This window comes from Pipra filicauda, unplaced genomic scaffold (genome assembly GCF_003945595.2).
Source record: "Pipra filicauda isolate LSUMZ 115617 unplaced genomic scaffold, ASM394559v2 scaffold134_size1991817_pilon, whole genome shotgun sequence".
Lineage (NCBI taxonomy): Eukaryota > Metazoa > Chordata > Aves > Passeriformes > Pipridae > Pipra > Pipra filicauda.
This window is the reverse complement of record NW_024103818.1, coordinates 1,896,301-1,923,344: the sequence shown is the minus strand read 5'-3', so window position 1 is coordinate 1,923,344 and position 27,044 is coordinate 1,896,301.

Here is a 27,044-nt window from a genome sequence, read left to right as displayed (position 1 = left end):
GAAATTGAACAATATATTCTTTTGTTGCATTTTCACATTACAGGAAATACAGTCATAAGACAAACTTGGATCTGATACAATTTTCAAACCTCTATTACTTTTATGACCATTTTAACATAGAAAAGCATTTTTAATACCATGCAATATTAACCTGATAAGCTGTTTGAAGCAGAAATGCAGACATATAATGTAGCTCAAACCACACTGCTGAGATTCAGCATCTGATTAGAGTTCTTGGTTACAGCCTTTTCCCAGCTGCATCTGGAAACCAGTTTTGCCTTTCACCGTCTTAAGTAGCTGCTCATTTAATGGTCACTAAGGCTGACCTTTACGTGTCACGGTGCCATTCAGTGGGATAAAGAACGAGATGCCTTTTTAGGAAATCATACTATGTGTTTACAAGCAGCTTCTTGACCTTAACCAAATGAGTTGGGGAGCAGCAGATAGCAATCTATTGTGCTTCTAACCGTTCTTCATGCCAGACCTTTGAGCACCATACTGCCCTAAAATGTAAGGTCATATTTCTGCCTTACACATAAGGAATAATAGAGATGTTAATGGATGTTCAGAAATACATGGTGACCCTGTTACAAATCAGGACTGTATCCTTCCCTCATGCAATGGGACAGAAAAGATTTGTTAGCTTCCTTTCCATGAGTTCATATACCAACTGGTAATACTTTCCTCTTGCTCATTTCAATTCACAAATGATCTTGCCTGCATTTCTTATTGTCTGCTTCAAGGAAGGGAAGAGCCCTAACACTGCATATAAACTAATGGTTGGTCAGTTGAGAATTCAGTACTTTCATTGCATGTTGGAAATGAACATGAGGAATAATGCAGTCGTCCTCAATATAACTTGGTTGCATTGCTAAGTGAATGGGAGATACAAATACCAAGAAGTACCCTTCAGCATCAGTATCCAAAAGCACAGTAGACCAATCCTTTTGTACCTTGGAATTTTTTCTCCATGTATTTTCCTGTGAAGATTACTGAGATATCTATTAAATAACTTCAGAATAAACATCACCATCTGCCACATTACCACCAAGGCCCTACAATATTTTTACTTAACTCACGGACATCACAGATACATAGGAAAAAAATAAGGGTAAAGAAAATCAATTTGAAAAAAAATGTCTGGAGACATCTCTCAAGAAAAGTCATGTGAGAACCAACCAAACTTATAAGTGATAGATAGGCAGTTTTAAGACACGTAATTGATGTAGTGAGGATGAAAACAAGTAAGAATATTTAATCATAATTTCATTACCATTGTATCATGATTACATTCCCAGAGCCTTGATACTATATGCAACAGCAACAAGTTTACCACACATAAAATCCAGATGTTATAGAGAAGTGTTCATGGAAGGAACAAGCATTTAATCTTCAGGTTGCTAAATCCAGACTTGAGGTCCTCAGAAGTCGTTAAGATCTGGCAGGTGTCTCAGCCTATGGGCTACAGGACAAAAATTCATGTAATGAGCTTAGAGAAAAATTGAGTAGTCCAGCTCTTCTTAAGATATTCGCTGATCAGAGAGCTATGGTTTCTTCATATGTCAATCATAAGTCAAAAACATAGTTCTAACTTTAAAAATAAAGAACAACTAATTTCAAAGAAAAACTTTGTCTGAGACTTACTGTTCAGTTATGGACACTTAACTCTAAATCTTAGTGAGACTCCTAATCCCATCTAATACTATCAATTGGTTTAAGAAATAACACTACATCTTTCTAGAAATTCTGTTTTATCATCTAAATAGCTTGTACTTCTTTAAGGTACAAGTAGAAATGGAGATACAAAACTAGTACAAGGTTAACAGGACAAAAAAACAGGAATAGCACCTAGTAATCAATGACATTACCTTCAGGTCATTTTTAGCAAAGGAGCAGGATTCCCCTCTGCCCAATATTAGATATCAGTGCTTTTCCATACAGCCATTAACTTTGCAATCATGCCAAACAGCAATGAAATTCATGTGTCAGTGTATGCTCACAATTCCCGTTCATTAGCTTTAGCCAATAAAGTCCTGAAAGCATTTCTTCCTGTTAGTAATAGTACAGGTCCAGTTTTGAATTCTCAGTTTAATCCTATTAGTCCAATTTAATTTACTCAAAATCAGCCCCTTTTTAACAGTTTTCAGACTGAATAATACTGAACAAAACTACAAAACAGAAGCTTTTCTCTGTTGGAGAAGTTTGACAGCGGAGTGATCATTGACTAATACTACTGTGAACTTTACTATTCCTATTTTACTATGACATTTTGCATAAAGTGGAAACCATCCACATCACACAAATATGGTGCAATATAACACTTCATTAATTGCACAAACTACAGTCCCATAGTGTTTCACTGCACAAGGCTGCGTTTTCTGGTCATCTGCTTGGGAAGGCCGAGAGCTTCCAAAAGCATGTTCGATAGAAAAATATAAGCAATGCATAAAATGCATAAAATACTGCCTATCCAGCAACTCTAGGTCGTCTTCTGTAAAACTGGATACCTTAAAGTAGCTCATGGGCATGCCTTAAGTGAAAATTGCTAGCTACCACATGAGTCCAGTCTCCATCTTCCTGGTTAATGGAGCAACTGTAACAGATGCACGTGCAGTGTTCTAACCGCTAATGAGTCAGCCAGACCTATTATAAACTTACCCTGTATTGTGTTGGGGTGGTTTTGCCTGGTGCTTCCTGTTGCTGGTATGTGGGGAAGAGCAATGGAGGCTGGATTTCCATGGTACCAAGAGATGAAGGATTCACTAGTTTTATCCCTGTGTTATACAAGAACAACCATGGCACTTTTGGCGATAAGCTGTCCCTGGAAGTAATACAGAGTCTTCCACGTAGTATCACACCTGATACAATAAACTCTTGCAAACTAAGTCAAATCTGCAATTCTAACACTATCTGCAAGATAGATAATCCCAGTACTGTTAATTAAGAGTTAATAATACTGAAAGCCTTTAGGAGGCTTCACACATTCACATTGGATTTTAAAACCACCAAAATGCCTTAGGAACATAAGCCTCACTGATCATTCAGCTCCCTGTTTTTGTAGCAGTTTTTGACTGCTGTGTGCGGGCGTTTCAGATCAAACCCCTACTGTTATGTCAGAAAAGAAAGCACTGACATCAGTGCGACATGAGAAGAGAATATTACAGCAGAGATGAGTGTACTGCTTCTCCTCTGATATCAAACTTACACTAGCTTTGTACTGACTACACTGAAGTTCCTCCAGTTTCACACCAATATTAGTAATACAATGATATGAAACCACAAAACCAATGCAATTTGGGGGGGTAGATGTAGGTGGGTGGAAATAACATGAAGGAAAAATATTTCAATTTGAAGGCAACACTAGACTCTGCATTTTTATCTCACAAGTGGCTTAAGCATGGCTAGTTGTCCATTTCTTTGATAGCTAGTTACTTAGGTCCCCTCATAGCTGACAACTGCACTGCAGTTTTTGCACAAACTCTGAAATCCTAGTGACATTTCAGCCATTCTAGTAAATTCACATTTTTGATAATAAATAATGTACCCCTATAAAGTCACCTGAACACCCTGAGAGAATTATAGCCTTTATTATGTACAATTGGGGGTATATTAATCCTTACATAGAAAGATTTTTTTAGTGACCTGTCGGAAAGTTAGATAAATTATCAGAAATAGCCAAGTAAAATTACACTAAATGTCCTTCAGTAGAACCATTGAAATGCCCTCTGCAAAATATGGGATTGTTTAGATAGAGGAAGAGAATCCAGGGACAGACATGATCATTTTTTGTGGCATAGCTCTGAGGCTGATTGCTTGAGTCAAGTGACCAATCTGGGAACTGTGAACCTCTGGTCAGTCATTTTTTTGCTATTACTGGTGGCTGTTTTAACCTACTCACCTATTAATCTACCATGAATTTTCACTTGATTTATGGTACTTTCTTTATAAGTAACATTTGGTAGAATGGTACCTTTGCTCATTCAAAACAAGTCCTTTGCCTAAATCCATCAGAATACATGGATAATGGCTTCCGAGTAACAGAAATAAAAGAGGAGGAGGGAAGGAAGCTCATTTAACACAAATATTGCAATATAATTGAAGTTATATTAAAAAAATTAAATTACTTTTGTGAACTTGTTTAAAAGGGTCAGAAATGTGTTTGAGCTGTACAAGATTAACCTTTACACGTTTGGGAAAATGCAGACTTCAACAGCATTCCTTTGCAGTGGTTACACTTGCTAAAAGTTTAAAACAGTAATTTTTTCCCAAGAAAGGTCATCTTGAGCTAAAATGTCAAATAAATTATTTAGATTACTGAATTAGAAAAGTGAGGATCTGACAGGCTGAATTTTTTATGCACATTAGCCACAGTCAGGGTCTCTATATGCTCTTTCTATTAAGTGCACCTCCTCTTCCCTTATTAAGAATTTCTCCATTTTTTCCAATATATTCTTCTTAAGATGTATATTTGCATCTAAATAGCTGGTCCAATTTGCTTCTTCCTTGTACAAAACAGGAAGCACTTTATTTGACTATTGTTAAGCATTTTTCCAGTATAAAACAGATGTAAGAAAGAGAATCTTGCCACTAGTTTGTAGGGTAAATTAGGTGTCCAAAAATTAATCTTCAGAGCCTCCATGTAACTATTAAATCCTAGTTTCTAGCAGAAGAAATATTTTAAGGACAAGGAATATTTGGAAGGATGGAAAATTAAAAGATTGAAATGGAAAGGGAATAACTTTTAAATAGGTACTATTCTCACAGTTATATCCTAGAGTTTTTGTAGGGCAAAATATAGCTGTAAGGTAATTAATAGAAAGCTGAAGACAGTTGTCTTCATATGTAGTTGCTCACACACAGGTTTATCCTACAGGTTCACACCTGTATTTCCCATTCTTCCTAACATGCATGAATATTACTTATACTTTTTGAGGCAGCATAAAAGCTCTGACCAAACATGGTGCCATACAATTCAGTCAAATGAAAACAATAGTAAAACTTTCCACTTAATTTTCCAAAACCAATATTTGCTCAGCACTGTAGAGGTCACTCTATAAAACAATTCTACATCGTTGATAAGCTCCTCCTAATCTGACTTCTGCTGTGATTTTTTTTCCCTACAGTCTATGTGCGCAGTGGATCAAATCAAGTTCTCAACTTGCCAGCAAAAATAGCCTCCCTCCATCATTTCAAAGTGCAGCACATAAGGTGCCTAACCTCACTCCTTGCTTTGTTAACATCCAAATACTCCTCAGTGGTAAAGTCTCACATTTTGTTTCCTTGTAAGCCTTGTAGTGCATGCAGGTATGTATGTAATTGTAGTGTAAATGTAGAGGCAGTGCAGCTGCATGGGAACCCACGAGGCAATGGGCCTCAACAGTGATCTACTCAGGAGTCTCATCTCATTCCTTTCCTAGGTCCCGGGCACGCCTTGCCTCACTGCATATGGAAGAACACTAGCAGAGCATAGCTGTGCATCCTGGAAAGAACTGAGAGAACAATGCTCATGCCAGGGTAAATCAGAAGTACAGGTAATGTAAGTATGAGTAATTTTGTCATGTACAATTGCACGTAGTAAAATACCTTTAAGTAACATGACAGCAGGAGGAGCTGCCCTCATGCACTTATGACTTACATACTTTTATATTTTTGAACAACTGAGAGTTTTGTGTTTATTTTGCTTAAAAAACACCTGGCATGTGCAGGACTAGCTTCCTATCACCCTAACCTGAGAATGACCTGTTTAAACTTTCTGTCTTGAAATGGCATCAAAAGTACTTAGTCATTTGTGCATCACTGAGAAGAGGGATTTAGTGATAAGACAACCATAGACCTTACTCCTTGGTGATTCCTTCTTTGACAGGGTAAATCCCACAGAAAAACAGTGCTAATAGAGCATGACGTTTTGAAGAATAGAGCCCTAAGTGTTGGAATTTCTGTTGTCAAGACAGGTATTATGCTGCGATAAAAAAAAAAAAAGAAATATTAAAAGAATTATGGAAAGCTCTATGGAATTAAATTTTTTACTGCTGCATTACTGTAAAGGCCACTAGTATCTCTCCAACTCAGGAGTCTTTCATCTTTTCTGCTATGATTTCTTCTTTCCTGGACTTGATCATAATTTACCTTTGTCAGGTCAACAAAGCAGAATTTTTAATTTGTTATATAGTCTAAAATACTCAAGGTTCCTTTAAAGGTCTAAATTTAGGCAGAAACCATTTCTTTTTGAAAATGTTTGCACACTCTACTCACCTCCGATTGCAGTATTCGCAATATGAGGTAAAACACACTAAGGAAAAGTGGAAATAATATATTGGATCTTAACTTCAATTTGTGTATTAACAAACAAAAGAGTTTTTAAAGAGTTCTTAAGAAGGTAGGGCAAGCTGGAAAGTTGAATCTTGAAAATATGAGATAAACCAGTAAATAACCTTCTCAAGGATTTTCACAAGCAGCTTGTACAGATCTTGGCATCATAGCTTTTGATCATCTTCGTTCTGTGAAATACTCATGATTTGTAGAGTTTAATTTTTCAGCTGCTTCCTAAGGTGAAATTATTTCGGACCATGACTATTAGCAAAATCAAAATACTGTTTTTTAATTGCCTTCCCTCCCCCCCCCTTCATTCATAATGATTATGGATATGCTCTGATCTACAGTATTTGAGAACATTTCTTCTCTTCCACCTCTCAGTGATTTATGTGCTTTTTGATGCTAACATTGTTGGACTAAATTGATTCTGCAAACAGAAGTCATACTGATATAAGCCCTCTTATAGAAGCGTATTTTGCCCTATATTACAGCGCAGTGCAACGTTGGTAAAGCATTTCAGTAGTTGTTTCCAGCAGAAGCTTTATGTCCAAAGGGTGTCTCAGTTTCGTCTGTTTAAGAAGGCTGCTTCTAAAGAGACTGCATAGACCAAATTGCCCTCTGATTAATTGACTTACTAAGGTGATAATTTTTGCTCTAAGGAAAAAATCTGCCTAAAAGAACTGACTTGATAGATTGCTATTTTATTTTGTTTCAACAATTTAGATTAAACTAGTACCAAAGTTCTGTGCATCAGTCCTCTAAATTCCTTTTCAAGTTAACACTGAAAAGAAAATCCATCCATCCATATATATGTAAATATGCAAAGCCAGCTGCCAAACACTGACATTATCCACGGGTTCCTGTGGGTTTGCCATAGAAATGAATGGGAAACTCTTCTAATATTGCCAGGCTTGTATGATATTTTTGCAATAGGTAAGAGAAAGCAGCATCATTCCAGAAAAAAAGGAAAAGCATTTACCAATTGAAACACGGGCAGATGCCACTGATAGCAGATGGTTTTAAAACTCGCATTTTAAGACAGCAGCTGCCTTACTGTGTTGCATTTAAAAGGGCTACCCTTGGTTAGAATATTGGATTAAATGCTTTTGTAAGAAGGCAGCTTTAACAACAAAAAAAGCAAAAAATACTGGACAGATGTAAAATCAGATATTGCTTCTACTACATCCCTTCCAAGGCTTTATTTATCAAAACTATAGAAAGACAATTTGTGTCAAAGTTTGTAGAAAGAGGAGAGACATACTTGCTCTGAATATTTTTAGGTGGTAAATCCATATGACTCCACAATGCTGTCTTAATTCAAGGACATTCTAGGTCTGTTAGAAGAAAAAAGATGGGCATATTAAGAAGGAAGTCCTCACTGAAGCCTTGTCCAGTCATATAAAAAAGAGGAGGAATACAATATCTTTCCTGGGATGAAATAATCCCATCCAACAGTATGTGTTGCAGACTGACGAGCAGTGCAGCAGCTCTGCAGTCTGGGGGGTCTGGTGGACAGCAACGTGGACCTGAAAAAGGAACAATATCCTTGAGGAGATGCCACTAACCACTGGCAGGTTTTCATTGGCAAGAATGCGGGCAGCAGCCCAAAGGGAAATGATAATTCCCTTGTGCCTGTCATCTGGGAGACTGAACCCTGAGTGCAGTGTCCTGTTCTGTTCCCTTGCGAGTGAGAATCTGGAGAAATTCAAGTGGAGTGGTACCAAGATAGATATGAGACTGGAATACATGATCTGTCTACACATACATATGATTGTATAGATGTATAAAAAGGCTGAAGGAACTTTGTTCAGCTTGAAGGCAAGAGGCTGACAGGGTTTCCTTTGCAGTCTGTTCTACCAAATGGGCTGCTACTGGAGAAAAGGGAGCAAAACTCTTCTCAGAGGAAAGAGGTATGCATGGATAGATAAATCATAGCAACTGGAAGCAGCAGCAAGAGGAATTCATACTGGATATTAGGGGAAAATAAAATAAACCCTCAGTGTGAGAAATTAAGCACTAGACCAGGTCGTATAGAGAGGCTAAGCAACTCCCGTCCTTGGGGATGTTCAAAACCTGATCACAAAAGGCCCTGAACAGTCTCATCTAACTTTGAAGTTAGCCCTTCTATGAGTAAGAGGGCAGACTAGGTGACTCAGAAATCCCTTCTAGACAGGTTTAAGACTCAAGATTGACTCTATTTCTCAAGACTGAGAAATATTATGTTTGCTGACCTCATGATTAAGAGTCTAGTGACTAGAGTGGCTGGGAGAATTGTATGATCCTCTGAAACCAAAACTGCTTTCCTTAATCACAGCATGGAATTGACTTTCCAGATCAGAAGGAGTTACCATCTTTAAATACTCAGATATTCAGTATACCAGGTGATGATTTTAACCTTTCTCTGGACCTTCTGTTTTTCACTTGCCTTCTGTCTTTGTCTGATTTTTTCCCCGTTCCTTTTCTTTTGAAGTAGTCTAAAAAAATTTTCACTGGATCACAAGACAGAATTCCTACATACTTGATTTTGACATATGTTTATCATGAAGTACGGTTAATAAACATAATAAATCTTGGACTCAGACAGACAGCTTTGGTTATTCCAAACAAATATGTCACATAGTTTCAGCAAGACCCTGTAGAAAAATATGCAGAGAAAATACTGGGATTAGAGTTTCTGAATCATCAGAAGTAGAAATAATTGTTTAAGCATAAGTGCAATAAATTTAAAAAGTGTTTCAGTGTTGTCCTAAATAACAATAAAATTTCAATGAAAAAAACAGTACTGAGTTGGCACTCCTATTGCAGTTCAGAACATTTTCTTCATTTAACACTTGTACTCTACTGTATTTTTTAAATGAAATTTTTTGAAATCTTCACTCAGAAACCTATTTTTTTTAAGCTTAGTTGTGTATGTCAGAATGCTTTATGTTGTATTCTGTGTGGTCAGATTATCCAAATACCTGTAGATCAGCAAGAAAAGTCGATGCCTATTCAGCTTTTTATGTCAACATTTTTGTACCTAGAAATGCATGTCATTTAGCCAAAGAAAAATAATTTTTATGGAGATTTGCTTGTTGTCCTCATAGGCTACTAAAAAAATTAAAATACATAAAGCATCTGGCTTTGGTTTCTAAGGATTTGGCACGGTGTTCAGTCAACAACTTGCTTTCTGATCTGTATTTTTCAGCAGAGAATGGACCTTATTTGAAGAATATCTCAACCATATTTTAGTAAAATGCTCATGTGCATTGATGCAGGCATATTTAACATATGATAGAGACAAATGTTCCTGAAGTCTGAAAAAATCCCTGTAGTCCTTTTGAACTTTGCTCTGGAGATCAGAATTTTGTGTCCATTTTTGTCTCTGTTTTTTGGTTACAATTATAATCATATAATTAAATCACTACCTAGATAGATATGCTGTAAGTGAACATATACCTTAAATTTTTCTGTTAAATGGTTAGTACATTTCTGAACACAGACGTGAGTCCCTAATGTCCAGTTAGCTGTATAAACCTCTTACACAGCTTGGCTGGCATATGATTTGAACAATGGACTTTGAATTGTACATAATTCTTTTTTTTCCCCCCAAGGCTAATTAAAATCAATTCCATGCCATTTCTCTGCTGTTAGAAAAGATGCCACAGGTAGATGTTTCAATCATTAGCAATATGGTGCTGCTGGATTAAAAACAAATTTCCAAATAACATAGCAATGACAGTTAGTCTATGATAATCCATGCAACTGTTAATGAATGAAACCTGTTCTGACTCTATACGTGAATATTTGTTGATGCCATCTGAAAATAGAGATGTCAAAACCAAGTAATTTTATATTTTAAAGAGATGTTCATTGATTTTAGCTATGCAAATTTAATAATTTTCTGAATGTCACAGATGATTCTGATTTTAAAAATATGGGATTTCATAATTACTAAAAATATGAAGTATTTCAGAATTTAGTTCTAGAGGTAAAATACTCTCATTCACTCTGGTTACATCTAGAGACCTAGAGACTCAGCTAGAAGCCAAAATCTAATCTTCATCAAAGGTAAACAAGTTTTGTCACTGATATAGCTGAAGTGAGGATTTTACTTCAGAAGTTCGAGAAACAGTGATGTAAATGAAAACAAGAAATAAGATTTTAGTAGGTATTTTGGAGAGGAGAAGCATGATAAGTAGAAAACGGTATTTGCAATAGAACAAGAGTCAGTGCAGCACAGATATCACAGCCTAAACTCCCTTTCCCTTTCTGTCTTTTTTTCACAGTAGGGTTGCTGTTTGCCTAGCCTTTGAGAAGGGGCTATCATTACCTTTCATGTGAAATTATTGTAGTTAGAAGCACACAGTTGAAACAGAATCTTATTATTTCTGAGTTAAACAACTGTAAATGTAATTGATGTATGCATAGAAGTAAAAGTTCTTGTTCTGATTGATTTGGCACAAGAACTTGCACCTGAGTCCCTTACTTCTCAGATTACTGAATTACTGGTTATTATGGTTGTTGCATCTTATCCCCATCTATGGCACAAAAGAAACCTTCCCAATCAAATAGTAATGAAACCTAATGGATTCCCATCAGCTCTACCTCAGAGATGAACATAGAAATATTGCTTTGAGCTATGGAGGAGGCAAAAATCCAGCTGGAAATCAGTGTTTTTCATCAAAAAGTGTTTTGCATTAAAAAGAAAAAATATTATCAGATGATTAATAAGTAACTCTTTAGATAAAAACAAACAAAAAAATCTACTGTTCTGCCCAGTATTTTTTTGCTGGTTACTAGGTTTTGTAGTATCCATATCCATGAATAGCATGAAAAATCCACAGCTTTTCATTAAAAAGAAAAATTTTAGAAAAGTTTATCAAATTATTTAGATAGATGTAATATGTCAGTGATGACATATACGAGAAAAATCCACGGATTTTACTGTCTTCAGTTCTTAAATGGTTATTAGCACTTTTTTGGCCTAATAGACATAGTCCTTATAGACTAGGATCCATTTCATGGTGTAGTTTTCTAAATGAATTATGGAAGACTGTGTCAAATGTGTTGTTGAAATGAAGTCAGATGACAACATCCACTCTGCCCTCATCCACTGAGCGAGTTGTTTCATCACTGATCAATAATTTGCTGGTAAACCCACGCTGGCTCTTCCCAACTGTCCTGTTGTGTTTCATGCTCATGGCAACAGCTTCCATGAGGGCCTGTTTCATAATGTGTCCAGGGACTGATTTGAAGCTGACTCCTCTGCTGTTTCCCAGGTCTTCTTTTAGGGAGATGGGTACATATATTGTGCTTTTCCAGTCTTCAGAACTCGACTTGTCCTCCATTACCTTTCGAAGATGAAACAGAGAGACTTTGCTGTTCTGTCGCTCAGCTCTCTGAGCACCCTCAGACCCATCCCACCAGGTCTCATAGACTTGCATATGTCCAAAAGGTACAGATGGCTTGACTCTCTTCTTCGCTCACTGGTCCATTGTTTGCTTTGTTGTTGCTTCTTGGCACTGAGACTTGGGGGCTAACTTTACCCTTGAACACCAAAGCACAGAAAGCATTTAGTATCTCAGCTTTTTCTATATCGTATTTAACTGACTTGTTGGCTTATACTAACTTATTCAGCCACGGATCCACACCTTGTACTTCTGCTTGCTGCTCACACACTAATACCTTCTTTGTTATTCCTGGCATCTTCTGCCAGTTCTAGTTCCAGCTGGATTTTTGCCTCCTCCACAGCTTGAAGCAATATTTCTGTGTTCATTTCTGAGTCTCTGTCCCAGAGGCACTGCTTGATACCTGATGCTGGTATCCAGAATTGATACTTGTCTTTGATATCTCATATTTTCAAAAATGTTAATCATGAGTAAAATTCACAGTAATGGGATCAATGAGCAAAATTCAAAACAGCAGCGAGTTATTTATGTGCCAACTGATCTGCTAGGTTCTTTCCTGAGCATTTGCAAAACTATTTATGAGTTATTTTGACATTGTCAGTGAGGTTAAAAGGAAATACCTTGTATCATTATAGAGGTGTATTTCAAAGTTCTACCTTTAAAGTTTTGCCACGAGTTCATGGTTAATCAAGATGCTACTACAAAAGATTGCATATGCACATAATGAATGCTACAAGGATTGTGCGTGCTTGTTTATAGAAAATGAATATATCTATGTATAGTACAGGCTATAGGCATAAAAAAATGAGAGAATTTTTATATAAGCATCTTTGAAGAGACAGCATGAAAAGAAGCAGAGAGAGGCATTTGATGTGGGCTGGTGAGCAACACAATAAAGAGTGCCCTGTGAAATGTGCACGTGCACATGGGAAGCACACATTTGTTAGGGACAAAAGTGCGTATGCCTGGAAACATTTATAGAGAAGAGTATTTTTATAGTGTGCATCTGTGTGCGGGAATTTGGCCACGGAGTTATGTTTATGCATAGATAATAGGAGAATATGTGGATTTGTATATATAGGCTAGGGCAGTGGATATAAGTGAGGTGGTATCAATGTTCACTGCAAATACATATTTACAATATGCGATCCTATAATTTTAATTGGAAGGATTTATCCCTAGGAAGCTTTATTGATGGAAAAGTGAGCAAACAAAGTGGAAAAAATAGAAATGAAATAAAAATAATGAACTACAATTAAGATATAATAAGCAATTCCTTATGTTGTCTTGATAAATATTTTGCATTTTCAGTGTATCACTTGGAAAAGTGACATTATTTTCTCTGTTGGTATCAGCTAGGTTTAGTCAGTATTTATGTGCCCAGCAGGACAAAAAACCCCAGTGGTTATGTTATTTTTACTGTTTACTTTAATATTTTTAAACAGTAGCCCCACTTTACCAAGTAATTTGTTTCCACAAATCTCTCAATTCCTAGGAAACTTTTCAGGGCTGGAAGAGAGGACATACTTTTCTTTTTGTGTGTTTGCTTGTAAAAATCTTACTCTGTCACAGACCTGTACTATTAAATATCTTACAGCACTGATTATTACTTCTACTTTGAGTGGCACTTCCCACCCTACCAATCATTATTAAAGCAGACTTTACTGCTAATTTCCTGGAAGATTCAAATGCTTCTATTTCAAGGTCATCTCAAAGGATAGTTTAAGAGCTTTTTCTGTAAAATATGTATATTTACAAGAGCACGCATAAATGGTCACCAGGGAAGATAAGCTATCAGAGAGTAAAGAGATGTCTTTCCTTATACAGTTCACACACCAGTGAAGCAGATAAAATTGGTTTTGTACCCAGCCTATGAATACACTGTTAGGAACTCTGTCCTGAAAATTATCTACTGAGATAAAATTCAATGCATCTCTTTTCATAAATATCTAACTGTGGCATCAAAATTCTACTACTCTTGCCTGAATAACCATCTACCTGTCGTTCCAGCAGGTAGCAGGAGTGACTTCACTCATGTGCTCAAGAGACATGGGAACAGGATGCATCTGTAGGTAATTAGAGAATTAGTTTTAGTGCTCAAATATGGGAGTCCCAGTCTACAATTATTAAAGTCAGACGCATGACTGACTATGAAATGTTAAGATTAAATCTGTGTTTATTTTTAATAACAAAGGCATCCAGTATTCATTAACTTGTTTTTTTTTTTTCAAGTCCCTCTATGCAGCTTTGTATTCCTGGTCTTGTCTTCCCTCTCTCTAGTGCATAAAAAATACCGTCACACTACGTCTTTTAAGAAACAAGCAGGACTGTAACATTACCAAGGCTCACTCTTGCTTTCTTAGTTCATTCTGTGGTCATGATCCACCTTCACAAGCTTAACTTCAGTGTCGTATGAAAATTTTATATGGGTGCATATGGGCTTTAGCGTTCCTAAAATATATGGTCAGCTCAGTAACACACAAAATCAGATGTGGGCATGAGGAGGACTACTCACAGCTGGAAAGTGCTCAGAACCTTGTTAACTGGTACACAGCTAGCAGCAATTTTAATGTATTGTTGGAAAAATGAAATCACATTGCAGTGGCTGTCATGTGGCAGCTCCTACAATTTTCCCTTAGAGCTACCATTCACTTCTCTTCACACAATACACAAACTCCTAAAGCAAAAGACCAATATGTGAGAAATTGGAAAATATACTGGGCTCAAGGCAGTTGCTGCTAGAATCAATAGATAAAAGTCCTGCTTATTTCAACAGGAATGAATTCAGGCTCTTTATTTCACAAGAAATACTTAGATGTGATCTATGTGATGAAGTCAGCTAAAAATCTCTGCTTACATTTAACCTGTTATCCTATAAACAGCAAAAGTACAACACATTCCTTTAGAAGAAACCTTAACTATTTAATTTTGCTCTATTTTTTACAGCGTGTCGCAAGAAAAAAAGAATTTTAAATATATTTTTAATTCTATTTTGTTTATAACTAGTGGACATCTAATGGCAAAACACGAGTTAAGTGAAGGTGCCCTAGTCTAGAGCAAAGAAGACGATGTGCTGCAATGATTAAAAAAAAAAAAAAGAAAAAAGTGCCACTTGTTTTCTTTTGCTGCTATAATTAGAAATTTGCTGGAAAAAATCTACGGAAAACTCACTCAAGCTTTTGTGTTAATAGTGGACAAGACCAGCTTAGCTGATACTTTGCTCAAATCACCTAAGAAATCATCTTACTCTAAGAATAGAGCTTTAGGAACACAAACCTACATGGATGCTTGGGAAGGGCCAATTCAGTCTTCTATGCATTGGGGGAATGTGATCCTACAGTCTCCTGTTTATGGTGTTCTGGATTTGAGATGGGTGGTAAAACAGAAACACCTTTTTGATGTGTAAAACAGAAGCGTGGAGGTTTCCCGGTGAGGAATCCTTCAATTTCCTTCACTACTATATTGATTAAAATTTTTACCTTAATGCAGCAGAGCTCAAAATATGGCATTTTATTAATCTGACTCTAAAAAAAAGTATTTGGAAAGTGTAGTCCATAATCTTGATGAGAGTGCATGGTAATCACAGAGTTTTTTTCAAAGGGTGATTTGTCTATTATTAACACATGGAAAACACATATTATGACCACTCATGCTCACTATGAAACATCTCAGTGTCAATTCAAAATATCATTCCTTCATTTGACTGATTTTGAAACACGATTCCTTTACATGCTGATTTCAGCTTCTAAATTGTTTCCATGCATTACTATTCCATTTAATATTATGCATTAAAGGCCACTCTCTTTTCAAAAGACGAATTCCAAAGTATGACAGAATCAGGCTCTTACCTAGCACATGCATAGAAATATTTGTGTCCCTATGAAAACAAAAGATAAATCAATCCTTGAAAGAGTAGATATTTTCTTCTTTGATCAGTGTTTCAATGATATTTGAAATGCTTATTGGGAAAGATATTAAAATTCTAACTTTTTAAATCTGAATAATTATATTAATTTTAATACATTTTAAAAACATTTTCTTCCTTGTAAGAATATGTTTAGACATTTCCATTTGGCGCTTTGTTGAACAGAGGCACTGTAAAATAATTTATGGCTGATTCCTCTTGTGTGTTGCTGATTCTCTGCAGCATAGGAAGGAATGTAAAAGTGATGCAAGCAATTAAGCTACAGAATGGGAACACTGAAAAAGAAGAAACCTTAACTATCTTATCTCATTTATCTGGATTCACTTGCTCAAACCTAAGGCCTGTGATTTTGTTTAATATCAGCCAGAAATAAAGAGCTTTTCAGCTAAATACAGCTATATTCCACTATTAACTGCAGCTCTTGAAGCAGTCATTGTGGAAAGGGAAGTCTAAACCCTTCAATGTCAAGGCATTTAGAGGCACTCTAGCATCAATCAAGGTCTACGTCCAATAAGTGCCTGCTTAGATTTACATGAAATATTCATACAGCATTAAGTTTTGTTTTTCTCTCTCCTAATCATCACTTTTAGGAAGAAACTACAATCATCACAGTTAAGGGAGGGTGTTATGGGATGTGCAGTACCTTTCAATGTCAGACTTCCTGCAGATAACTAGCTCTGTAATGAGGCAACACACTGTATAGACTACCAAAGTCTTCCTCACACAGCCTAGCCCTGTTATCGTGCACTATTCATTTTCAAGTACACAACTTAAAGCAAATGAATGTAATTAATTAGCCATATCAGACATGTCAAAAAGTGATTTCAAATCTTGAAGAATATTTAACACTGCCTTTACATGAACAAAGTTTCCTCCTCACACGTGTTCTCCAAAATACAGTCTGCAGGTGTTCCACTACACTTTTAATTGTAGAAGCACACAGAATCCTTCTAGACTGAGAGTGATTTATTCTTTCTGTATTTTTCTGATGCTTTTCATATATCTATGCAGAACTTCCAAAATGTAGAGCACTATAGCCTGAGAACTGTTATTACCTATGGTTGGCTACAGACCATCACTAGTCTTTTCCCCCCCTTGAAGATAGCATCAACAAGTCTGTGTGCTAATTTATCTATCATCGTTGACCATTCAGAATACATTACATTCATTGGGTTTTTTTAAAGCCAAATAATAACTGTTGTTGGGAGTTAGAAGTTTAGGCCACATAGAAACATTGTGCACTACCTTCTGAATGAAGTATAAACAGCATTTCTCACCATGCTATATTTAGCCTTAAAGCAAACTCAGTTAGTCCACCACTGGTAGTAGCAGCACATAGAATCTTCTTTGTTATCAGACAATTAATATCAGAAGTTTAGGTCTTATTAAAAACTACTAACAAATAATGGCTTTAATTATTTTGATTTTGCTGCAGGAATAAGAACAGATCAATACTCATAAAAGCAGAAAATTATAAAAGGTTATCTAGTTCAGCTCAGGCTGGAATTAATCATGCAAAATGATATTCCACTATTTAACTTACAGTGTTTACAATTATATTTTAAAAAACTTAGGATTTTTGGTAATGCATAGTATTATATGTATTAAAAATCTAAGATTCCCAAGAAGAATAGGAAAAACAAATTTTGCACAGTTAGTGCATCACTACTAAGGTGTTCAGGTTTTTCCATAGCCTCTTCTTCTTCTCTCCTTTTGAACATTCATACAACAAAGTAACAGCATTTGTATTATACTCTCATATTGAGCCTGCTGGCTTCATCAGTTTTGATTTTTCTCAAAGGAATCTGGATTCTCTAATAAATTACCAAGCCAAAATTGAAGCTGATTGCCCAAAAATTGAATATAAATGGCAAAGTACTGAAACGTAGGAAGACATCCAAAAATGTCAATGTATTTGTTATTTTTAAAAAGCTCAACATATTTGTTTACTTTTAAAACAGTTAAAATCAAAGCTATCTTCTTTTATTATATTCCCTAAGTAATAATAAAAATAGAAAACTATGATCACATTGTGCACATGGGAAAAGAAAAAGGCAGTTCTGAGTATTTGTTCATCTAAAGATTAGAGCATAGGTAATCAAAAACAATTTGACACAATTTGGGCCAATAATCTTAATTTACCTCAAATAAAGACAGTCATACTTAAAAAACAAAAAATACAACTGTACTGTTGTTGAACACAAAAGCATTCACTATACAAACTCACAAGACATTCTTGTTCATTTCCCAGAGAACCCATATTATAAGAACAAACTAGATCTTAAAATACAGGTGTTCTTTCATTTTTCACTGATTTGGTATGAAATAGACTTCAGTTTTTGTTCATTAAAAAAAGAGGAAAAACAGAACCTACTGACATGAAGCTGTATAGGCAAGACACATTCACAGCTAATTTATAACAGTGAGTAAAGATTGCACAGTATCTGACTCAGAACAGAAACCGGAAAATCTTCCCTGACGAGGCCTTGCTGACTTTGAAGAAGTAATTCATGGCAGCAGTATAAGTGGCCCTACTTTATAATACACTTTCCTACCTTACAGTGTTTCTGGTCAAGGATGCTGTGGGGTGCAAAAATCCTTCTGGGAGTTGCTGACAGTCCTTGATTGCTACCAAATTTATTGAAATCAAAGGTACTTGTCACATTTCTGTCTTCAAGCTGCTAATTTATGAAGCATTGTTTTTCTGCTATTTTCTTATCAGTATTACAGTGTGTTAGTTATGATAGTAATCTAAACTGTATTCCTGTATTTACACTAATGCAATAAAATCTTGTCATTAAATGCTGCATTTTGTGCTTTCTAATTCTGTCTTATGTCATTAGTATTTCCAAATGTTCAAGGTCTTGATAGATCAAGATAATAAAAAATATGTCTATGTTGAATGGCATAAATAGAATCATAGAACTTAGACAAATGAAAATTATCCAGAGGGTACTTGGGATTCAAACAGCTTTTAAGCAGAATTTAGCATTAAATTGCAGCTTTTAGTAAACTTAAAAAAACCCAACCAAACAAACCTCTGAATAAGCTACTTACAAACCCAGTCATATTCATCTCTAGTACTACCCAGCCTGAATAAATCAAATCCTTGGGATAGAAATGCAGTATTTCTCTAATTCTGACTAATGGCATAATCCATTAGTCACCTCTTTACATGTAAGCTTGGGTAGATTTCAAAGTTGACTTCTAGTTTTTGGTCTGACGTTATCAATTGAATTTTTATTTGAACTTTTCAAATGACTGATAGATTTCTGCTGCTTTTTGAGGGTTTTTTTTGATTCTCTGAGGCGATTTCAGAATGGCATGCAATCAGTTGTGGTTTGGTTCATATTTCAAGCTACACTGAAATCTGCTAAAATTTGAAGAGTTTGAATCAGTTGTAGCCCATCATACCTGTGGGATATCTTTAATCCCACAAGTTGTGGGAATTTAAGTACACTGTTAACTTTTGATCTTACTGCAATGATTCTGAACATAACTGGCAAAAGCAATCCTATCAAGACATAAAAGAATTGACTCTCTCTTGTTCTGCTTCCTGAAGTGTTCTCAGAGCACTGAATAACATTAGGATCTGCTTTATGTGTAGGTGTGATGCAATGATTTCCACTGTAGACTTTCATCAGATTCACAATGAAGAAAGGCTACCAAACACAGAACACAGGATATTCTCCCTGTTCTAGATTTACTCTTAAGACTAGTAAACACTGTTATGCATGAGCATAATACACACAGCTGAAGGACACGTGTTATATCAAAGGCTTTTACTTTCCATCCATGCATCCCATATATTTCTTGTAATAAACTTGCATTTTTGTAATGTCATTCCTTGTATGAAAAATATCCAAGATCTAGCTTTCTGCTTTGTATTATTTGCAGATGCCTTGAATGTCCTTTAGATAGCTAACTATCTGACTTCATCAATGACTGCAGGTATCAATGACACGAGCACAAGGCTGCAAGTCCAGCTTGATAGAAATGTGCAGCCTATGTATTATCAAAAATGGATTACAGAAACTTAAATGTGTTTGTAATGTCACTTCAGATTCATTTTTTACTTTTCTTTCCCCCTTGAAGTATAATCCAGTATGATCCACATTACTGTACTTTAAAATGATGGATAGGTTACCATCCAAATTATTTGTAAGACATAAATGACCATTGTATCTCTCTTTGAAGTCAGAGGATGTATTTTGTATGACTCAATCATTAAATCATCTTACAAATGTCTAACAAAGCACCTGCATTTAACCATACTTCCTATATTTACATTTTTGGCCTCTTTTTTAAGATCAGGCATAAATCCATCAGGCCACTTTAGAACTTCAGAACTTCCTTCTTTTACATATCTACCGTTCATTATCCAGAAGTTATTCTGTCCCCTGTGCTAAATTACTTTATGCTGCAGCTTACACGAACATGTCTTGCTTTCATCTGGCATTTCAAATAGGGCAAAGACTGCTGTACAATTTCCAAACACAACTGTGCTAACAGAGATGAATTACTACAGTTTATATAATTTATATTAGGAATTCATAGACCTAGCAAAAGGGATTAGTACATTTTATTTCAGGGTAGGAGATGATCCTGTCATTAATGGTCGATACTTTCATCATCTTTTAAACCTGAGGAATTTCCTGGGTGACAAGACTGTAAGGACATATCAGGGATTCACAGCTGTGAGCTTTATCTGGCCGTGTACTGCTTTACTTTCAGTATGTGGACTACATTCCATCAAAACTGGATTAGACTGTCAATCATGTCCTGCAATGTATATTGTATTATGATTTTTTGAAAATGTCACTGAGATCAGAGTAATTTCTTGGCTAATTGCATCTCGTCTCTTCTTAATACTGTGCATTTAATGGTTTCATTACCTTACATGACAGTCACAGAGTCTAGTCCAGCATTAAAGGCAGTTTTACTTTGCTTTATAAAAAAAATTAAAAAAAAAAAAAAAGAAAATCTAAGGAATCCTCAATCCTTTTAATAATATGGAAAAAATATTTAAGACACTTCTATATTTGATTAAATGAAATAAAAATGTGTTTGTGGTGTGCACATTGTTCCCTGTGGTCTGAGATATACATACTAGCAGAGATTGTTTCTCTAATCCCAAAAGCACACCTTATGCTTAGCACAGTATTTTCTTCTCTTCTCCTGTTATGGAAATAGATTAAAGAAAATATTAACCTTTAAGAAACTGTCATTCATTACTCACACAGCTTCTATTTTATGTATGGTTTTCTCAAGGGAAAGTCTCCCAAACGCAAAAATATTTGTGTTTCAATATTACCCATTTAGGCATGAGAGATTCATTTAGATGAATGTTATAGTATGTTTCCTGATGTTTCATTAAATGATAGTTTGCCTACAGCAAAAGGTTATGATGATATGTGTCAGAAGTAGTGCAATTGTTGGAGTGTTACAAAAGCAGTGAAGTCAACCAACTTGTTTTAAGGATCATCTCAGAACCCAAACAATTAGATCTATTAGGGCACTCATGCATACCATCAGAATGCTATGACTATAAAAAACAGTGATAGGCCTAATATAGATGTTATTGTTTAAGTTGTTATAATGAGTACTTAAAGTAAGAAGAAAACACTGCCTAAGCTGTGCCCAAGGAGGTTTAGGTTGAATATTAGGAAAAAGATTTTTACAGAGAGAGTAATCAGACATTGGAATGGGTTGTCCAGGGAGGTGGTGGATTCACTGTCCCTGGAGGATTTTAAGTTGAGACTGGATGTGGCACTTAGTGCCACGGTCTAGTAACCATGGTGGTGTTGGATCAAGGGTTGGACTTGATGATCTTGAAGATCTTTTCCAACCCAGTTGATTCTGTGATTCTATGATTTTCTGATTAATCAAACTGCCTGCATTGAAGTGCAAAGTACTGGGGAAGGTGGTGGTTTAGGATGGAACTGACAAAACCGATGTCTTCAAAAATTGTACTACACTACCTCTGCCACACCGAAATACAAGCTGTTACTCATCACTGTAGTGTATTATATAATTATATGCCTAAAGATAAACACGCACATCCTCTCCTGGATTTTTTTGTTCCTTTAAGCAAGGAAGGGGTTGTCTCCATTGCTGACATCCAACTTGCCTGTAAAACCCCTCCTACTCCACCAGGCAAGGCAAAACACCAACACTTCTACCATTCTGCAGTCCTTCCTTTTATACTCTGTCAACTAATTGCAAGCTACAGGGGAGAGAATACACAGAGAAGATAGGAATATACTGCCAAGGATTCCTGGTAGGGGTGCTCGTAATGAAGGACACTCTTGACTTTGGATCTGACAGCAGCTGGAAAATCTAGTTCAAATTTACTGTGGCAGGTAGAAAGTGTGTGAATGTTAAAATATCCAACTTGCTAGCCATCTGCGTGGTTTGCATCCAGTTTGAGTGGATTGCTCCTATCACTTGCATAAATGTAAGCTGTCAACTTTTTAAAGGTGCTTCCTATGATTATTTGGTTGAGAATGCCTTTTATTTCAATATTACAACACATTTTATTGATATTCTTGCAAAATAGGAATAATGTTTAAGCATTGCATAAAACTACAGTGTCTTTCATCTGAGAAAACTGATCTTATCAGCAGATGCACGTGCATTCATGAGTTGCTTAACTCCTAGTTAGTTTCAAAATTAGCAAAAAGTCATTAGTGTCTGACAAAGAGACTACTTACACTGGTCTGAAACAGCACTGACAATTCTGGTGAGGTGGGGAGGGGAGGAAGAAGGAAAAAGCATGACAAAACCAGGACTTCTTTAAGCTAACAATGAAACAGTCCTGGCACCTTGTTTTTAATTCCATTTTCTATTACATTAGTATTTGTCCTCCATATATTTCTAAGAACAAATTGAGTTAGTGATGTTATTAAGATAGGCAAGTCCTTGCTTAAAAACATATGTACATTAAGATATTATGTCTAAGAACACTAGCCGAGCCTAGCAGCATGAATGAATTTAACAAGCAATGGATGTGTAAGGGAAGCTGGCCTTTCCCCTGTAAAAGAGAAGGTGGGGAGAGAAGAAGAAAAGGAGAGATTTTTACGTTCCCAACAGTCTCTAAAAACAGTTTATTTATTCACAAAAGCATATGGTAAAAGAAACAATTAGTTTCTACCAATTAAAGGGAATCCCTGTGCATGCTTTTTGTCATGTATATCTGAAAAACAGTATGCTTTGCTAAAAATCTGTTAGTAGGAAAGCAAGAAGGAAAAATCCTCCTAAGAATTTTTTGATACTCCCTTTTCTTTGAAAGCAGAGCACGTGTGAGAAAACTGTTCCTTAGGTTAGCCCCTTTGTCTGCAAGGTAGACACAGAATAATGTTTTGCAAATCTGGTTCACGGGAGAGGCTGTGTGATGTCCTCTTGGGTCACTTCCTCTGATGACATAGCTGCATATACAAGAAAAAAAATAAAATTTCTGCTTTAAAAAGTATGATTTATTTGTAATAGAATGTATTAATCTTCTGTTTGCCGTGTTTTAACTTGTAGTGACAGCAAGTGTGGCCTTTGTTGACATGAGTGTGAGAAGGCCATGATTTCCAAACAGACAGGACATTGCCATCCTGGTTGACCTGGAATATTTTTGGGGGTCCCTGTTGTCCCTTTGAATATGATTAAGTCTACTTTGCACTACATGGCCTAAATTAAAGTCAAGTAGCACTATGATCACACCATCAGAAGAAAATATATTTGCTGTGAAGTAAAATAGCCCTTTGACAAGATTTTATGTCCATGAAAACAGCTCTAGAGTTAGAAATCACATTTTATTCATTAAAAAAAATAAAAAAAACCCCTGCATTTTAGAATTAAAGAGCTTCTTCTGTCTGTTGTGGTAAATTCATCCAAATAAGCAAATATATTGCAAGAACTGAAGTAAATAAAAACATCACAGAGGATGAATTAATGTTCACTATAAGATTAACAAGTTTCATTACAAGTTTTTAGAGACCAGCTGAGGTAGAATCATACAGATATGTTCATTTCAAGGCTTGGAAATATTGTCAAAAAATCCCTTGATGAAAATTTACTCAAGTTGTCGTTCTGGGACAAATGGGGAAATTCAAGTAAGAATAGACAGAAGAGAGGACACTAAACTATTCTTTCACCTCAGTTAGTTGAATCATCAAGGAATTTGGGGACTGATTGCTGATGACATGTTGAGGATTACAACAATGCCTTCACTTATAATATTTCAAGCTGCTTAACATATTTTCCTGAAGAATGAAGATCTCTCCCAACATACTTAGAATCTATGATTAGTTTAATAATGATGTGGGATAGGAACACTCCCACTCCTCCCAAAAAAGCAATTAATTACATGACTAACAGCATGCCTGTTCAACAGACTATCCTCTACCTATGACAACCTAAACCCCTTAATGACTTTCCTTCTGTCTCACTAGTGATGCAGGCAAAAATAATATATATATGAAAAAAATAATAATATTCTGTACATCACTTAACTAGTGAAGTAAAATTGCTATGATCTGTAATGTGAAAGACATTTCAGTGAACATCGTTAGTAAGCCTCAAAACTGAAGACCCAGACTTTGGGTCCATGAGTTTCATAAATTTCACATAAACTTTAACCTACATTGACCTTAGGTCTCTTCACACTCCTGTAGTTGCAAGTACTTGAATAATTCCTGTTTTATTGAAATAAAGAAATTTAGGTGGAAGTTCAGTAAAATGACTGAAAGATAGAAAATGCAGTCTGCTTTGAAATTAAACATGGAAAACCTTCTAGGGTAAATAGGCAACTTGTTCCAGTGTCTCACTCCCCTCCGAGTAAAAAATTTCTTTCTAACATCAAATCCTAACCTGAGCTCTTTCATCTTAAAACCATTGTCCCTTGTCCTGTCACTGTCTGCTTGTATCAAAAGTCCCTCTCCCTCCTTTTTATAATCCTCGTTATGGTACTGAAAGGTTGCAATATGGTCTCCCTGAAGCCTTCTGTTCTCCAGTCTGCAGAATCCCAGTTCTCTCAGCCTATCTTTGTAGGAGAGGTTCTCCAACTCTCTGATCATCTTTATGGCCTTCCTCTGGACCCGCTCCAACAGGTCCATGTCCCTCTTATCTTGAAGACCCCAGAGCTGGAAGTAGTACTCCAGGTGTGAGTCTCTCAAAGGCACAGTAGAGTGGGAGAATCACCTCCCTCAAACTTTTGGTGCAGCCCAGGATACAATTGGCCTTCAGGGCTGAGAGCACACATATCCACGAGAACCCCCAAGTCCTTCTCTGCGTGGCTGCTCTCAATGACTTCTCTCTGTCTGTTCTCATGTCTAGGATTGCCCCAACCCAGGTGCATTTAGACTTGTTGAACTTCATGAGGTTCTCATGGGTCCACTTCTCAAGTTTGTCCATGTCCTTCTGGATGGCATTCTTTTGTTCTGTTGCGTGAACTGCACCACTTAGCTTCTTGCCATCTGAAAACTTGCTGAGAGTGCACTCAATCTCACTGTCTATGTCATTGATGAAGTTATTAAAGAGTGCCAGTCCCAAGACGGAGCCCGAGGGGCACCATTCATCACTGGTCTCCACCTGGACAGAGTCATTGACCACAACTCTCTGGCTTGCATCCATCCGGCCAATTCCTTACGCACTGAATAGTCTATATATCAAATCTGTGTCTCTCCAATTTGGAGATAAGGATATGATCTGGGATCATATCAAAGACTTTACAGAAGTTCAGATAGATGACATCTGTCTATCTTCCCTTGTGACGACTAGTGCTGTCACTCCATTACAGAAGGCCACTAGGGTGGTCAGGCACAATTAGCCCCTAGTAAAGTCACGATGGCTGCCTTGGATCACCTCCTTGTCTTTTATGTGCCTTATCATATCTTCTAGGAGGACTTGCTCCATAATCTTCAGGCACAGAGGTGAGGCTCACTGGTTTGTAGTTCCACAGATCTCCCTTTCCCTTTCTTTTAAAAAAGGGAGAAATGTTTCCCTTTTTCCAGTCACTGGGGACTTGCCTGACCACCATGACTTTTCAAATATGAGGGAGAGTGGCTTGGCAACAACATCGGCCAGTTCCCTCAGGATCCTGGCATGCATGTCAGCATGCCCCATAGACTTGTCGCTATCCATCAAGTGATCCCAAACCTGCTCTTCGCTTACAGCTGAAGGGTCTTCACTTCCCCCCAAAACCTACCCAGAGGGTCAGGAGCTTGAAAGAAGTGGGAAGCCTGACTGGCAGTGATGACTGAGGCAAAGAACTCATTGAGTACCTCAGCCTTCTCCATATCAGTCCCCAGCAGTTCATCCTTCTTGCTAATCAGAGCAGGTACACTCTCCTTGGCCTTTACACTCTCCTTGACCTTTCTTTTCTCACCTATTTACTCTTCCCAGGTCACCTGTCCCTGCTTCCACAGGCAGTGCATTTCTTTCTTACTCCTCAGTCAAAGGAGCATATCCTTGCTCAGTCATGTTGTTTTTCAGCTTGCCTTGCTTCATTTCCTACACACCAGGATGGAGAGCTCTTGTGCTCCAAGAAAAGTGGCCTTAAAGAGCTGCCAACTCTGGTCAGTCCCTCTGTCCTTCAGGACAGTTTCCTAGAGGATGTCATTGGCCAACACCTTAAACAGCTGGAAGTTTGCTCTTGCAAAGTTCAGTATCTTGACTTTGTTCTTCATTGGGCCCATGCCCCTTGAGATCATAAACTCAAACAGGGTGATCACTACAGCCCAGGCTGCCTCCAATCTTAACTGCTTTAATGAGCTCATCTGCACTGGTGAGCACCAGGTCCAGGTATGCCTCATCTATGGTTGGCTGGTCTTATACCTGGACCAGGAAATTGTCCTCTACACACTCCAGGAATCACTTGGATTGCTTCCAGCCAGCTGTATTGCTTTCCCAAGAGACATCTAGGTGGTTGAAATCCTCCATCAGGATGAGAGCTTGCAAGCGTGATGCTTCATATATCTAAAGCAAGAAGACCAGGTGTCCTCAACAGGCTGGTCAGGTGGCCTATAGCAGACCCCCATAAGCAGGTGTCCTTTGTTGGCCCTGTCCTTGATTTTTACCCACAAGGTCTCAGCCTGTTTATGGCTGTTACTCAGAAGAGGCAGCTCTTCACAATCTATCCCTTCCTTAACATAGTGCGCAACACCCCTGACCTGCTTCCCAGCCTCCCTCTTCTGAAAACCTTGTAGCCCTCACTTGCATTGTCCCAGTCACATAACTTGTCCCATCATGTTTTCTGTGATAGCCATTAGGCCACAGTTTTCTAATAACACCATGGTTTTCAACTCCTCCTGCTTGTTAGCTGTGCTGCATTCACTGGTGTAGAGGCATTTGAGCTGGGCTGTTGACCATTTCATCTTTTGGGATGAGCCCTCTCTAATTCTTTTGGGATGATTTACAGGTATTTCCCT